At 40.3% G+C, this 16,989-nt stretch overlaps 1 protein-coding gene across 3 annotated transcripts in view; it reads right to left on the bottom strand.

Annotated features, from left to right (window-relative positions):
• LOC147582531 (uncharacterized) overlaps positions 1-16,989 on the bottom strand; it is a 244,490-nt gene that overhangs the window by 188,037 nt on the left and 39,464 nt on the right. The window lies entirely within an intron of this gene.

Below are 16,989 nucleotides of genomic sequence, written 5' to 3'. Positions count from 1 at the left end.
GCATGGAGCCTGCTTGGGATTCTCTCTCTCCTTCTCTCTCTGCCCCTTCCCTGAATTCTCTCTCTCTCTCTCTCTCTCTCTCTCAAAATAAATAAACATTAAAAAAAAAAAAAAGAAAAAGAAACTGGGTGATTCCAGGTTTCATACTCCTTGACTCAGCATCCTGAAATGATTCTCATCAGACTGGAAAACCCATTAAAACACCTGGCCTATAACAATAAAAGGCTTAATAAATACCTTTCAATCATGGTGATACTGTGGGAGTTGATGACATTTCTGAATTTTGTCTCTTTTTACATTGCTTGCAACGTGAATTTGACAGTGAGAGAAAAAAAGGGAGTGCTACGTGAGCAACTACAGCCTTTAGTATCACAGAGCACACACTTGATATAATGTTTGCTTCCAGGTATCATTTTATATTTACATTTAATTCAGTGACATTTTTGTGTGTGCTTTTAGAAACGAAACATTTGGAGGTAGTGGTGGATAAGAGGGCAAATGACTGAGAAGTCACAGCTCTCTGCAAATGCAGACACACACATTTACAATTTTCTGGCAGAGAATGAATAGCAACAAGCACCTGATTCTGGGTTTTCAGAGTTACTCAATATAAATGAGGTCGCCACTGAGGGCAAAATAAGACAATTGTTTTGATATATATAAAACATTTCTAAAATAAAAGGAAATGTTTTTTGGATCATCAAAAGTTTTGGAATTAAAATATTGAGCTGGCAAGTTCCTTAAAGACTTCTTGTCCAATAGTTTCATTTATTTTTTTTTTTAATTTTATTTTTAAACTTTTGTTTGTTTGAGAGACATAGCGCAAGTGGGGGAGGGGCAGAGACAGAATCCGAAGCAGGCACAGAATCCGAAGCAGGCTCCAGGCTCGATGCAGGGTTCCAACTCATGAGCCACGATATCATGACCTGTGCTGAAGCCTCAGGCTTAACCAACTGAGCCACCCAGGCATCCCCCAATAGTTTCATTTCAAAGCTGAGAAAACAGGTGTAGTGAGCTTTACTGACTTGCCCAGAGAAACAGTTAATTGTGAAATTAAAATATTTAAATCATAGCTCCCCTTCCATCAGCCTGCACATAAGTTTTTGGAAATACTTTTAGAATCGTCTGCAATAAGGGAGAAATGATCTAACACCAAATCTTTCTAAGAACAGGAAAGGACTCAGGAGGTGAGGGGCTGATGGGGTGATGTGGGATGTGGCTGGCAGAGGGGGCCTTCCAGGTGTTCCTTCACTTAGCTTTGCTGTGCTGGCACTACAAGGAGTCTATAGAATCTGCCCTCACTCTCTTACTTTATTTTTCACTCATCCTGCATATTACTTTTATGCTATCTCTTTCCTGCAAGTAAACCGTGTATAGTTCCCCCTCAATTACCTTTTGTGAAGAAAGGAGAGTAAGGTTTGAAGTATATATCGAATACTGCTAAGCAGCTGGGCAGCAGGAATTGAGAGAATTTATACCACTGAAGCAACTCAAAAGTGACTGGTGGGGCTCTGCTAGGAATAAGCAGATGGAAGAAGAGGAGTAAGTGTCTGTGCAGCTGAACAAATTCCAGAAGTTCACCTCAGTAAAACTGGCTGCCTTTCAGGCTAAAGACCTGCTACTGGGAGCTTAAATGTGTTTGCAGATGTACTTAGATTTTAAGAAGGCTGCAGCACCTCACGCCTATTAGGATGGCTTCTATTAGAAAGAAAGACAGAAAGAAAGAAAGAAAGAAAGAAAGAAAGAAAGAAAGAAAGAAAGAAAGAAAGAAAGAAAGAAAGAAAGAAAGAAAGAAAGAAGAAAGGAAAGGAAAAGAAAAGAAAAAGAAAAGAAAAAGAAAAGAAAAGAAAAGAAAAGAAAAGAAAAGAAAAAATATTAGAATGTGAGAAAAAAATAACTGTTGTGCCCATTACTGGAACGTAAACAGGTATAGATGCTTTTGAAAAGGTAGTGTAGTTCCCCCAAAATTTAAAATAGAATTACTAGGGGCTCCTGGGTGGCTCAGTCAGTTAAGCATCGGACTTCAGCTCAGGTCACTGTTTGTGAGTTCGAGCCCCGTGTCAGGGTTCTGTACTGACAGGTCAGAGCCTGCAGCTTGCTTCAGATTCTGTCTCCCTCTCTCTCTTCCCCTCCCCCGCTCATGCTCTGTCTCTGTCTCTCTCTCTCTAGAATAAATTTTTTTTTTTAATTTTTTTTTCAACGTTTATTTATTTTTGGGACAGAGAGAGACAGAGCATGAACGGGCGAGGGGCAGAGAGAGAGGGAGACACAGAATCGGGAACAAGCTCCAGGCTCTGAGCCATCAGCCCAGAGCCCGACGCGGGGCTCGAACTTACGGCCCGCGAGATCGTGACCTGGCTGAAGTCGGACGCTTAACCGACTGCGCCACCCAGGCGCCCCTAAATAAACATTTTAAAAGTTTAAAAAGAAAAAAAGAATTACCATATGATTCTCCAAGTTTACTTCTGGGTATATACACAAAAGAAGTGAAAGCAAGAACTCGAATAGACAGTTGGACACCCATGTTCACAGCAATATTACTCACAATAGCCAAAAGGTGGAAACAACCCAAGTGCCCACCAACAGACGAATGAATACACACAAATGTGGTATATACATTCAATAGAATATTATTCCACCTTAAAAAAAGAATTGAATTCTGACACATGCTACAACATGGACATTATGAGGACATCATGCTAAGTGAAATAGCCAGTCATGAAGGAACAATACTGTGTGATTCCACTTACAGGAGGTACCTAGAGAAGTCAAATTCTTAGAGACAGAAAGTAGAATGGTGGTTGCCAAGGGCTAGGGTAAGGGGGAAATGGGGAGTTAGTGTTTAACAGGTACACAGATTCAGTTTTACAAATGAAAGAGTCCTGGAGGTGCATGGTGCTAATAACGGTGGCACAAAAATGTGAATGAACTAATGCTGTGGAACCGTTAAGATGGTAAGATTTTTGTTCTATGTAGTTTACCACAATTTATTTTTATTTTGTTAATGTTTATTTATTTTTGAGAGAGCATGAGCAGGGTAGGGACAGAGAAAGAGGGAGACAGGATTGCAAGCAGGCTCTGTGCTGAGAGCGGAGAACCCGATGTGGGGTTCAAACTCAATAACCATGAGATTATGACCTGAGCTGAAGTCCGATGCTTAACTGACTCAGCCACCCAGGTGCCACCACAATTATTTTTTAAAATGGAGGTCTGCACGATTCCAGAAGTTTGTTAACTAAATTTGTAAAGGGTTCTTTTTTTACTTTATTTTTAAAAATTTTAAATGTTTATTTAATTTTGAAAGAGAGAGAGACAGAGCGTGAGCAGGAGAGGGGCAGAGGGAGACAGTAAGACACAGAATCTGAAGCAGGCTCAGAGCTGTCAGCACACAGCCTGATGCAGGGCTCGAACTCAGGAACCACGAGATCATGACCTGAGCTGAAGTCGGACGCTTAACTGACTGAGCCACCCAGCCGCCCCTGTAAAGGGTCCTTTTTTAAATTATAAATGAAATTCACAGCCTATCTTCCAACCATTCTTCCATTTATTCCTTCCTTCTTTCCTTTTTATCTTGATCCCTCCCTTCTTCCTTCCTTAGAACATCTATAGGCTTACTTAATATGTGCCAAACATTGTGCGAAGCCCTGGGAAGCTCAGAAGAAAAGATACTATGCCCTGCTCACTATCCAGTGGTGGGGAAGTGCGCCAGGTAAACAGACATTGTCATGTGATGAATTATCTGATAGAGACATGTTCAGGTTGCTGTGGGAGCTCAGGGAAGAGACTTCTAACACAGTCTTGGAGATGAAGGGAAAGTTTTTTGGAATTTGGAAATTCTAAGTAGTCTTGAAGGGTGAATAGAAGGTAACCTGCTAACAAAGGAAAACTGAATTATCATAACAATATTAGTAATAACATTTCATACCAATAAAGCAACAATTTATGTATTATTTATCATACTAATGTTTATTAAGTACTAGGTGATAAGCACAGTTCTATGTGTTGAAAATATGGAGGCGAACAAGATAAAATCTCCCTTTCATGAAGCTTAGTGGGAGATAGTCAATAAATACATAGACAAGCGAAGCATAGTCTACTGGATTATGGCAGATGGTCTGGAGAACAACAGAAAAAGGGAAAAAGAAAGGTTTGGGAGGAGGGAAAGGATGTTACTAATTTTTATATGGTGACTGGGGAAGGCCTCACTCATATAGTAACATTTGAGCAGAGGACCATAGGCAGAGAGAGAAGGAGCCCTCTAGGAAGAAGTGGAGGCCAAGGGAATCACATGTACAAAGTTCTTGAGGTGGGAAAGGGCCATGTGTGTGACTGAAGCAGGAGGAGGGCGGGGAAGAGTTCCCATCATGCAGGGCATTTGAGGCCATGGTAAGGACGTTGGCAAGTACACTATGTGAGATGGAAGCCTCTAGAGGGCTTTGAGTAAAGAAACGACAAGACCTGACTTAGGTTTTAAAGGGGTCATTTTGTCTGCTCTGTTGAGAAGACTGGAAACAGGAAAGGTGGAAATGCCATCACCAAGTAGGAGACTACTGCAATAATTCAGGAGAAATTAATGGTGGCTCAGATTGGGAAGGCAGCAGCTGAAGTCATATTCTAGATAGATGTTGAAGGTGGAATCAACAAGATTGTCTGATAAACTGGATATCAGGTGTGGAAGAAAGTAAAATCACCATGAATGATATCCAAATTGTTAGCCTGAGCAACTAGAAACATTGAACTGCCATTGACTAAGATGGTTTGGGTTGGGTGCCAACACTGGAGGTACTGCATGAATGTGGGGAGAAGTAAAGATGGGATATGGCCATGGGGCTGTCAACACAGTTATACTCCTTGATGGAGGTTCCAGGAAAATAAGAGACATTGACAGAACAGGAGAGGATCATCTTAGTTAATATCTTGGTTCAGATACCAGATAAAGGTTTCAAATCTACTGGTTGGCAAAACCTAGACTAGATGACCACTAAGATCCCTTCCAGCTCTGATGCTATATCTCTGTTTCTGGGATTTTTGGAAAGCCAACTTTGTTTTCAATGAATTTCTCAAGCACCTATTAAGTGCATGGATGTAACAGGAACATCTCATAGTACATTAGCTCCTACTGATGCCATCAGTTGATGGGCAGACTTAACTGGCTTTTGCTCTGGCCCAGGCTTTGGTTATATCTGTCTGATTTTGTAAGGCAGAAATTGGGAAGTTGAAGAGCTTCTATAAAATGCCATCCATGACATCTGGCAATGGCACCTCTTACCCATCTTCCATAAAAATTACAGTGAATAACTGTCCTGTAGTGACCAATGAAAGGCATTTGTAAGATTGCTGGCTAGAGTTAAGTTTCAAACACAGAACTTTTGCAATGTGAAAGTAAGTGATCTCAGGACCTGTAGTCTCATGTCCTTCTTAACCAGGCAGGACTTTAATAAACACTCAGTAAAAACTCTTTGGAAGAATATAATCGGAACTCTCTCTGGCACTCTACGAAACTACAGATTATTTTCAGAATGGTGAAGATCCAGAAGTGCCTTCTCAAGCATAAAAGAAAAAACCCAAACAGGCCATGGGTTCTGAGCTGCTAACTACATCCCCTGTCCCTGGGGTAGGCCCTGTAGAGGATTCAGAATAACTGTGAAGATAACTCTACTTCCAAAGAGAAGACAGAAATGGCACTGACCAGGCAAATATCTAAAGTGCTCAGAAGTGTGCTCAAGCCTCTCCCCTGGGCTAGGGCCAGTCCCCTCTGTTACAGATCCTGTTCTTTCTCTAACACAATGTTCTTCACACTTGCACTTACTTCCTCAGTGTCAGTCTCACTTCCAGACTGTGAGCAAAGATCTACCCAGTTCACTGCCGTCTTCTTAGAACCTAGGCCAGTCAGTGCCTGGCACAGAGCAGTCTCCAGTACATGTTGAATAAATGAATAGAAGCTATGAAAAGACATTTCCATTAAATAAAACAGATTAAAATGCAAGTTATGTCAGGTTAGGTTTTTCAAGGCCTTTCCTTTACAACACAAGCATGCCATCCTCTGAAAGGCTTCCTTGAACCCTGACAGCAACCTCCTCTCCACAAGGGGTGGTCACACTTCTACACCTTGACCCTATTACATCTTAAGCATTTGTTATGCCATTTATCACTTTCTACCATATATTATTTTGAGTTTTCATTCCTTGTATTATTCCCTACTAGACAGAATACACCTTGAGGACAAGATCCTTCCATCTTTGCATCCTAGAATCAAGAGATAGTGGTTGAATAAATAAGCTTTCATTTCCTGAAGTTATTAAAGGTGAATCCATTTATTAAATAAGTGGTAGACAGGTTTAACTAAAATCAAGAGTTTGTAGTATTTTGATAAGATTTTCCTCAATGAATATTTGTTGAAAACTGTTAAAGATATATTATTAACCCATTGCAATTAGTGTTCCCAATGGCATCTAAGAGCTCATTTCCTATCCTGAGTAAACTCTGTCATCTTCCAAGATCTAAGCCTTATTTCACAGGAAAATGAGGCAGACCTCTCTGCCAGTATGTTAGACTTTGGTGTTGGTCTCATTGAGAGTACTGTTCCTTCTCCTCTTTGGTGGAGAAAATGATCAAGATTCTAGGATCTCTGAGATTGACATATGAAGGCTAATAGTCTAGAATTAGTATTGGAAACTGGTAATTACCAGGAGGGTAATTATTTAATTGGAAAAGTGGATGTTTAAGTTACTGAAGAACATTTTTTTTAAAAAAGTAGGTTATACCAATGCAGATGAAATTTTGTGCTACTGAAAGTCAAGGAATAAATGCTTAATAATTTTACTCTTTTTTCAAAATGAAGACCCCCCAAATCTGCTGGTATATTCAATAATCTAACAGCAAAAGTATACTCTGAGATTGAAACAGGTCTGTCTGATTCCATAATCTATGCTTTCCCCTTCTGTAAAAAGATTGCTCATAAATGATATACATGCTGAAGTGTTGAGAGGAAATATATTGATTTCTCTCAATGTATCAAAAATATCACATGGATTGATGGGTAGACACAAAGAAGATAGATGGATCATTATGTGAGAAGGCAAATATGGTAAAATGTCAATTGTAGAATCTAGGCATTCATATGGATGTTCACTAGATAATTCAATTTTTCTGAAAATTTTTCAAAGTAAATTTAAATAACTTATAATTTAATAATGTACAATAAAAAGTAAAACAGTAAATTAAATTCAATTTTAAAATGGTAAAATAAATAAATCTAAAACTAGTAAATAAAACATTTGAAATTTTTCATAATAAAACATCGACAGGGAAGAAGTGGCATTATATTCCTTCCCAAGCCAACGAGGTCTAGGAAGCTAATGCTCTGAAAGCATGTCTGATCCTATTGTTCCACTGTTTAAGATCCTTGAAGCCTCTCCATTCCCTGTACAATAAAATTCAAGTTCTTGGGCTTGGCACACAAGGCCTCATCCCCTGTCCTCTGACAGGCTCTCTGATCACGTCTTCAATCCTTCAAGCATAAGACGCAGAGCTGTAATGTCTAATAATTTGGTGCCCCTTGATATTTTTAAACGAATGTTTACTTATCAAAACAATGTATGTACATAATTTAAAAGGTCAGGTAGTACCAAAAAGCCTATAACAAAAAAACCAACAGTATTTTTACACAGCTCTACTCTACCCTCACCATCCTATATTATAGACACGATCATTTCCAGCTTTTATAGTTGTTTCTATTTGCCTTCAAGTTTCTCTGTATGTGCTCCTCTAGTCATCCAGTTAGATATTATCTATTGATTTCCTTTCATTGCCAGTGAGGTGATTAGCACTCTTACTCTTCCCCTTTTACTTCCCCCATCCCTCCAACATAGTTGTAACATATTTTTTGGCTAAATCCATATTTAGTATTACTTAATATAACTAATTACGGTTTGCTGAGGAGTTAGGAACAGTGATTATATTTTCTTTCTTGGATGTCTTTTAGATTGTCCAGAAGTTGATAACTACCTCTGTTTGGTCATTTGCTCAGATTTCATTGAACAAATTGTGTTTCTGTATCCACCAACAGTTCTACAAAATGCTTCTCGCCAGAAATTCTCACATGACCAAACCTGTTAGATAATCCTAGTAGCCCATTTTGTTCTGCCCTGACAGTGCCCTTCCTATAGCCCTCAATCCCACTTAATTTATAAGGGTTACTTCTTGTTTTAGTTTGAGAGAGAGAGAGAGCACGAGCAGGGGAGAGGGGCGGAGGGAGAGAGAGAATCTTAAGGAGGCTCCACACCCAGTGCCAAGCCGAATGCGGGCACTTGATCCCACGGCCCTGGGATCATGACCTGAGCTGAAATCAAGAGTCTCAAGAGTTGGACACTCAACTGACTGAGGCACCCAGGAGCCCTACATGGGTTACTTCTGGGCCTATCACATCACCTCGTCTATCTGAGGTCTTCTGGGACTTCATTTTGCCATCATTCTAGAGATGCCCTTTGCCTTATTCCTGTGTTCCCCTCTTCTCTGGATCTACTGTGTTCTTTCTTGGTTTATTTCTTCACTTGGTGGAACATATCATCTAGTGATTTCTTGAGAAAGGATGTGTGAAAGGGATATCTTTTTGAGATTTTGCATGTATGAAAATGCATATATCCTGTCCTCACACATAATCAATGATTTGTTTGGGTGGGTTGGTGTATTACTCTAGATTAAAAATAACTTTTAGTCAGACTTTTTTTTTCAAGATTTTATTTTAAGCAATCTCTATACCCGACGTGGGGTTCAAACTCAGGGTTCTGAGATGAAGAGTCTCATACTCCACTGACTGAGCCAGTCAGGTGCCCCATAACTTTTACTCAGACTTTTATTTATTTATTTTTTAATGTTTATTTTATTTTTGGGAGAGAAAGACAGAGAGTGAGTGGAGGTGGGGCAGAGAGACAGGGAGACACAGAATCCAAAGCAGGCTCCAGGCTCCGAGCTATCAGCACAGAGCCCAACATGGGGCTTGAACCCACGAACTGCAAGATCATGACTTGAGCCGAAGTTGGACACTTAACCTACTGAGCCAGTCAGGCACCCCTTACTCAAACTTTTACAGGCGTTACTCCCTTAGCTTCTAGCCCTTATTTTTTTTTCCCCCAATCCCTTGGAATGATTTTTTTTCTCAGTCTCTGAAAGGTGTTTTCCCCTCTGAGTTGTTGTTGTTATTGTTGTGGTTTCTAACTTCCATATTGGAGGTTTTCCTCAGATCTCCAGTTATCTTTGTCTCTCCATTTATAACTAAAATGAGACACTTAAAAGCTGTTCAGAAGCTGTTTATTTGGGCGGGGAGGTATCTTCTGGTGAACTGGCCAGCCAACTTTTTCATTTGGAATCCCTAAATTTTAGTATAGGCAGGTCTCTTTTCCAACAGTGTTGAGTTTCTCCTATGGGAGGAAGGCAGGGAGGAAGTGCCATTACTTGGCACTGGGGTCCTCACTTCCTTCTTTTCAGACTCATAGTGCTTCACTGCCAGCTCTCCTCTGTATCTGATTTCCTGAAAATCAGGAAATATAGTTTGGCTTCTCCAGAGACCCTACTCTCATCTCTGAGGGTACAGGAAACTTAGCCCCTTTGTAGAGTGGACAGGAACCTACAACAGGTCTAGCTATTCCTCATATGCTCTTAAATAGTCCCCATCCCGCTGTCTTCCAGGTACTTGGAGCCACCAATTCCTGAGCCTTTCTACAGTTGGATGGAATGAATCAGCTCCTTAACATGGCCCTGCCCTGGGACTTTATTTTGACCTTCTTCCTCTTTGCTTCAGAACACAATTTTCTCCCAGTTTTATTAAAAATAAACTCTGTGTTTCTTATTTTTGTTTTTCTTGTTCTTTAAGGGCAATTTTTGAGAGAAAAGGGAGTGAGGGGGGCAGAACCATCTTTGTTCAGTCATCTGTAAACTAGAAGTCTTCCAAATGGATATTACATTAAGAAAAAAACCCAGTCTTTACTACTGTGTTTCTCCTTTACTCTCACACCACTACCATACTCACAACACGCCTTTAAAAAAAAAAAAAGTTTTGGGGCGCCTGGGTGGCGCAGTCGGTTAAGCGTCCAACTTCAGCCAGGTCACGATCTCGCGGTCCGTGAGTTCGAGCCCTGTGTCAGGCTCTGGGCTGATGGCTCAGAGCCTGGAGCCTGTTTCCGATTCTGTGTCTCCCTCTCTCTCTGCCCCTCCCCCGTTCATGCTCTGTCTCTCTCTGTCTCAAAAATAAATAAATGTTGAAAAAAAAAATTAAAAAAAAAAAAGTTTTATTTTTAAGTGATCTCTAAACCCAACATGGGGCTTGAACCTATAACCCTGAGATCAAGAGTGGCAAGCTCTACCAACTCAGCCAGCCAGGCACCACTGCACTCATAATACTTCTGATGCCAGATATGCAGGGTTTGTTCCCCCCCAGAAGCAATTCTGTGACACCAGCTGGGTGCCCTACAATTTAACTCAGTTCTGACATTATCAACCTGGAGATAGCCTCAGATCCCACAGGTGGAGGGCTCAGTCCCACAAGACTGCCCCCCTCAGATGCCAATCACAAGCAGTAGGTTCCCAGGTTGCCCACAACTTCTGTCTGACTTGGCTACAAACTGGAGAATCCCATGGCCTCCTCCCACTGGATTCAATTATTTGCTAGAGTGGCTCACAGAACTCAGGAAAACACTTACTCACATTACTTGTTTATTAAAGGATATAATAAAGGATATGGATGAATAGCCAGATGACAAGATACATAGGGAAGATCTGGGAGGGTCCTCAGAGTAGGAGCTGCTGTCCCCATGGAATTGGGGTATGTCACTCTCCTAGTACATGGATGTGTTCACTGACCTGGAAGCTTTCAGAACGCCATACTTTTGGGATTTTTATGGAGGCTTCATCACATACACATGATCAATCATTAGCTCCCGTCCAGCCCCTTTCCCTTCTCAGGAGAATGGGAGTTAGGGCTTAAAATTCCAGGCTTCTAATCATGGCTTGGTCTTTCTGGTGACCAGCCCCCATCCAGGATCCCACCAATAGTTACTGCTGTTACCCAGGAAATTCCAAGGGATTTAGGAACTCTTTGTCAAGAATGGGGATCAAAGACCAAATATTAGAACAAAGGGTATTCCTACTACTCTTATCACTTAGGAAATTATAAGGGTTTTAGGAACTCTGTGCTAGGAACTGGGTGCAGGGATCTATATATATATATATATGTATATATGTATATATGTATATATATATATATATGTATATATATATATATATATATATATATATATATATATATATATATATAATCTCAAAGATATTCTTTATTATTTGTTCCAGAAGTTTTTAGAGGAGAAGCTGGGGAAGAACGGGGAAAGAAGACCAACAGTGGTAGAGAGCTGAGCTCTGCCTGCTAGTTAAGTTTTACAACTTTACTAGTTTAGTCCAAAAAGGAATGCACTTGCTTATGAAACCAAATCATTGAAAGAACAGGGAAGGCTAGATCTTACTAGAACTAGACACTTGATGGCTATATTCTCCAAGTAGTGGGGAATGAGTTGTGCTCATACCTTGACATTAGTACCAACAGAGGGGAAAGAACTGCTGTCTATTATTCAGCTACTGGAAGAACAAAGCCTAGAGAGAATCTTTGAGCCTTGACTTGTATCACAGACAGTGGCCTGGGAGGCCCCATATGGGCCACAAGAGTGAGGGAGAAAAGCAGTAAGTCTCTTAAATAAGTGGAAACAACACCAATGTTACTGGGGGGCATCATTGGTGTCCTGCACCTTCAATGAACTGTTGAGCTACAGCTCACCACTGCCCCTAAAACAACTTCTCCTTTGTTGAGGTGGCTAGAAAACATAAGCTTCAATATTACTTCAATTTCCAAATATCTATGAGCATCTACTAATGCCACTAGATACTTGAAATAAAAAGATGAATAAGACCCAGTCACTGGACTCAAGGAGCTCACAGTCTAATTGTCAAGGGAGCCATGTAAACGAACAATCGCAGGACAGTGTTGGTGAGAACAGCAATCCAGATGCTTAGAAAATGTACAGAGAAAGGATGCCATAATTTCCTCTAAAGGAGCAGTAGTTTGGAGTCGTGCTACAGGGTGGGTTTTGGAAAACGTAAATATGAGATCACTAGCCAAATAGGAAGAGGGAAGACATTCCAGGCAGAGAAAAGAAAAAACAAAACAAAACAAAACAAAACAAAAAACATGTGCTAAGGCTCATTTGTTAAAAAATATTTACTGATTACTACCAGATACCTTGTACTACGTACAGACACAATTCTGAACAAAACAGTCACAGTCCCTATTCTTGAAATTTGCAGTATGATGAAGTCAGACAATCAAATTTTCAAATAAATAAATTACAAACTGTGTTAATTGCCACAGAAGGAAAGTATACTGTGCTATGAGAACCCAACAGGGTTGATAATAGTGGGAAGGGAATGTGGGAGGGGAGAAGTCACAACATGGAGTATCCAGGGAACCATAACCATTTCCATGTGGCTGGATAAGAACAGGAGGCCCAGCTGTCTTGGACAGGGTAACAAGTTCATTGCCCCATTTTACCCTTAGGGCTGTTCCACACTTGCAAATAGTTCTTCAAAACCCATGGGCAGACATTTACAAATTCTAGAGGTTTTTCCTTCTTTCATCAAATACAGTTTATCTGATAATTCTAAAATTCCTTTTGAAAATTATGGATCCTTGAGTCAGATCTAATCTGTCATACTATTGCTCTGCCTCCATCAACAAGTTCAAATCCATCTGGAGTTTCTCAAAATTCTCCAGTGGGTTTTCTTTTTTACCTTTTCTCTTTTTTTTAACTTCTGGAAACAATTGTGTCATCAGCTCCCTTCTCCAATGTAGTTATTTTTCAAATTAAGATCAATTTTTTAAGTATGCACACCACATAGAAGTTTTATCTCACAAAAATATGCCCCATACTAAATAACTTTAAAGATATATAATTACTTATATATAATGCTTTTAATTACTTTATCCATTATCATGAATACTTTTGGTCCCTGAATCTGCCTTTGTTTCTTCTCCTAAGGCTGGATGTAGGGTACAATTGCCCTCATGGAGAGGGCCAAGAAATCAAGGTACTAAGGAGACCAGTCTCAGTTATCATTGATGATGCTGAGAGACACTTACCACTATGACCATGTTATTCAAACATAAATGAGAACTTAAGCTATATGAGTGAACTTCAAGAGGTTTGTCACATAAAGTGTATTTCATATCACTAAAGACTAAACTACCAACAAGCTATACCTAACTGAGTTACCTAACAACTTCTGAGTCCTTTGAAATAACATTAATATTCAGCTTCCAATTTGTACTCTTTGTTGACCTTGTTGTTGAAGGCACTAAGCACACCACAGCTGGGGACATTTTTAATTTTTTTTTTATTATTTTGAGACAGAGACAGACAGAGAGTACGAGAAGGGGAGGGTCAGACAGAGAAGGGGAGTGAGAGAATCTCCAGCAGACTTTACTTTGTTAGCACAGATCCTGACGCGGGGCTTGAACTCACAAACTGTAAGATCATGACCTGAGCAGAAATCAAGAGTCAGAAGCTTAATTGACTGAGCCACCCAGGTGCCTCAAGAGTTGGAGACATTTTCAAAAGTTGACTTTGGATGTACTGTCTCTTCTATTATGAAAAATGACTAGTAGTTTTGATGCCCATTTAGCAAACCAAAGCTGCCAAGTTTTGTCCTTGTAGGTGATACCATCAAGTTGTGGTAACTGGCCTGTCCTACAAAGCACTGGCTTCCTGGTTATGCCAGATAAGATTCTTCTGGTTCATCCTCCTTAACATCTGCAAGTGCCCAGATTCACATTTACAGAGAACACTCACTTAGAGCAGCCTATTAAATGCATCACCTAGAGATGATGGCCAGAAGTACTCAGACCAGCTACCAAGGGCTCTCAGCAAAATGACAAAGTGTGATATATCCTTGGTACCTTCCCAAAGTCTCTAGATTTGCCATTCCCCAGTCCATTCTCCTCAACTGCAGTTTTTATGCTTTTAGCTCCTGAGGTGGCACAAGAGAGGCATTGAGAGAGATGTGTTGGAAGGACTCTGACAGTAAATGAGTTCTTGTACCTGGGAGCACTTGAACGTCTATGTGTCTACACCCAAACTACACTTACCCATCTTGAAAGAGAGGCCCTTGGGGAAGGAGGAAGGAGTCTGTAGGAACAAGATAAGGAAGGGAAGAGGTGCAGGAAGGAGGAGGTCTGATGAGAGCTCCACCCATAGGGACAGAAAAGGATCCATCTACACTTCTGGGTACCAGATAAGGATAAAGCAAAATTCTGTGTAAACTTTTTGAAGACTTCATAACTTCTTCATGTTGTTATTTTTCATCCCTTTGTATTTCCCCATGGTGCCCCCAATATAGCCCCCAAAACGAAAGGGCTTGTGTACTTATCTCAGTGCACAGCAAGACAGGGATACATCCCATTCCACATCTACTTTTAGAGGAAAATGAGAAACAAGAAGTATAGTTAAGTGTGAACAGGTCAGAAAGGAAAAGAAAGCAAACTGGATTTTTCAGATGTATTGGAAAGAGGAAAGAGTTTCAAGAAGTCAGGTCACTGAGAATCTAACTGGGAAGAGTTTCCCAACAACCCCTAGGGTAATACAACCTTCCTCCCCCTAGTGTCTGCCTCCCCTAGTTTTCTGTGTTCCATTTTCTTCTTTTTTCTTTTTTTCTTTTTTTTTTTTTGACACAGAGAGAGATGGCACAAGTGAGTGAGGGGCAGAGAGAGAGAGAGAATCCCACGAGGGGCAGAAAGAGAGAGAGAAGCGGGGCTCAGCCAAAGCGGGGCTCACCTCAAGCTGGGCTCATGCTCACCCTAAGTGGGGCTCACTTGAAGAAGGACTTGTGTTCACCTAACGTGGGGCATGAGCTCACCAGATATGGGCCTTGAACTCACACCGTGAGATAATGACCTGAGCCAAAGTCAGATGCTTTAACTGACTGAGCCACCCAGGCATTCCTCCATGTTTTCAAATGACTAACTTTTCCTTCTTTACTCTTTCTTAATCCAAGCTTCCATTTGGACAAAAGAGGTACAGGGAGTACCTGGACCACCATGGAAAAATTAAAGAAGGCTTTTCAGAAGAGGAAGATACACATGAGCTTCTTAATTTGGCATCATCTCTAACAGAATTGTTGGATGACTATGCCCTTCTGGGTCAGCCTTCCATAAGATCTCTACAGCAAACATCATTTTTCAAGAGGAATAGCTAGCTACTTCTTATTTAGTTTTTGGAAGGAGAAGGTAGGGCAGAGGCAGTCCCAAGAGAAATATCCAGGAAAAGAATTTCTTAGTCTCCTACCTGTCCTTTAGAGTCCATGATTTCCTTGCATTTATTCCTGCATGTGATTATATTAGCCAAACACAAATGGCAAACAATTCACATTATTGACCCTAATTTGCATTCTTTATACTTTGCCATGTAAGTGTCTATATCTTTTCCTTTTATTGTGTTAATTATTCAGCATTAATGAAAAGCATCCTTGCAGTACTTTTTACCATATTACTTATGTCATTTTCACACATATTAGGAAATGAAAACCCTAAATCAGTCCATCAGATGGCACAAAAACAGACACTCAGATCAATGGAACAGAATAGAGAACCCAGAAATGGACCCACAAACGTATGGCCAACTAATCTTTGACAAAGCAGGAAAGAATATCCAATGGAATAAAGACAGTCTCTTCGGCAAGTGGTGCTGGGAAAATTGGACAGTGACATGCAGAAAAATGAACCTGGACCACTTTCTTACACCATACACAAAAATAAACTCAAAATGGATGAAAGACCTCAATGTAAGACAGGAAGCCATCAAAATCCTTGAGGAAAGAGCAGGCAAAAATCTCTTTGACCTCAACCATAGCAACTTCTTACTCAACACGTCTCCAGAGGCAAGGGAAACAAAAGCAAAAATGAACTATTGGGACCTCATCAAAATAAAAAACTTCTGCACAGCAAAGGAAACAATTAGAAAAACTAAAAGGCAACCGACAGAATGGGAGAAGATATTTGTAAATGACATATCAGATTAAGGGTTAGTATCCAAAATCTATACAGAACTTATCAAACTCAACACCCAAAAAACAAATAATCCGGTGAAGAAATGGGCAAAAGACATGAATAGACATTTCTCCAAAGAAGACCTCCAGATGGCCAACCGACACATGGAAAAATGCTCCACATCACTCATCATCAGGGAAATACAAATCAAAACCACAATGAGATACCACCTCACACCTGTCAGAATGGCTAACATTAACAACTCAGGCAAAACAGATGTTGGCAAGGATGCGGAGAAAGAGGATCCCTTTTGCACTGCTGGTGGGAATGCAAACTGGTGCAGCCACTCTGGAAAACAGTATGGAGGTTCCTCAAAAAATTAAAAATAGAACTACCTTACAACCCAGCAATTGCACTACTAGGTATTTATCCAAGGGATACAGGTATGCTGTTTTTAAGGGACACATGCACCCCATGTTTATAGCAGCACTATCAACAATAGCCAAAGTATGGGAAGAGCCCAAATGTCTATCGATGGATGAATGGATAAAGAAGATGTGGTATATACATACAATGGAGTATTACTCGGCAATCAAAAAGAATGAAATCTTGCCATTTGCAACTACGTGGATAGAACTGGAGGGTATTATGCTAAGTGAAATTAGTCCATCAGAGAAAGACAAATATCATATGACTTCACTCATATGAGGACTTTAAGATATAAAACAGATGAACATAAGGGAAGGGAAGCAAAAGTAATATAAAAACAGGGAGGGGGACAAAACATAAGAGACTCTTAAATATGGAGAACAAACAGAGGGTTACTGGAGGGGTTGTGGGACAGGAATGGACTAAATGTGTAAGGGGCATTAAGGAATCTACTCCAAAAATCACTATTGCACTATACG

This window comes from Puma concolor, chromosome A3, assembly GCF_028749965.1.
Source record: "Puma concolor isolate L17-30 chromosome A3, mPumCon1.1.hap2, whole genome shotgun sequence".
Taxonomy (NCBI): Eukaryota; Metazoa; Chordata; class Mammalia; order Carnivora; family Felidae; genus Puma; species Puma concolor.
The sequence above is the reverse complement of the archived record's forward strand: the minus strand, read 5'-3'. Positions and strand labels throughout refer to the sequence as shown.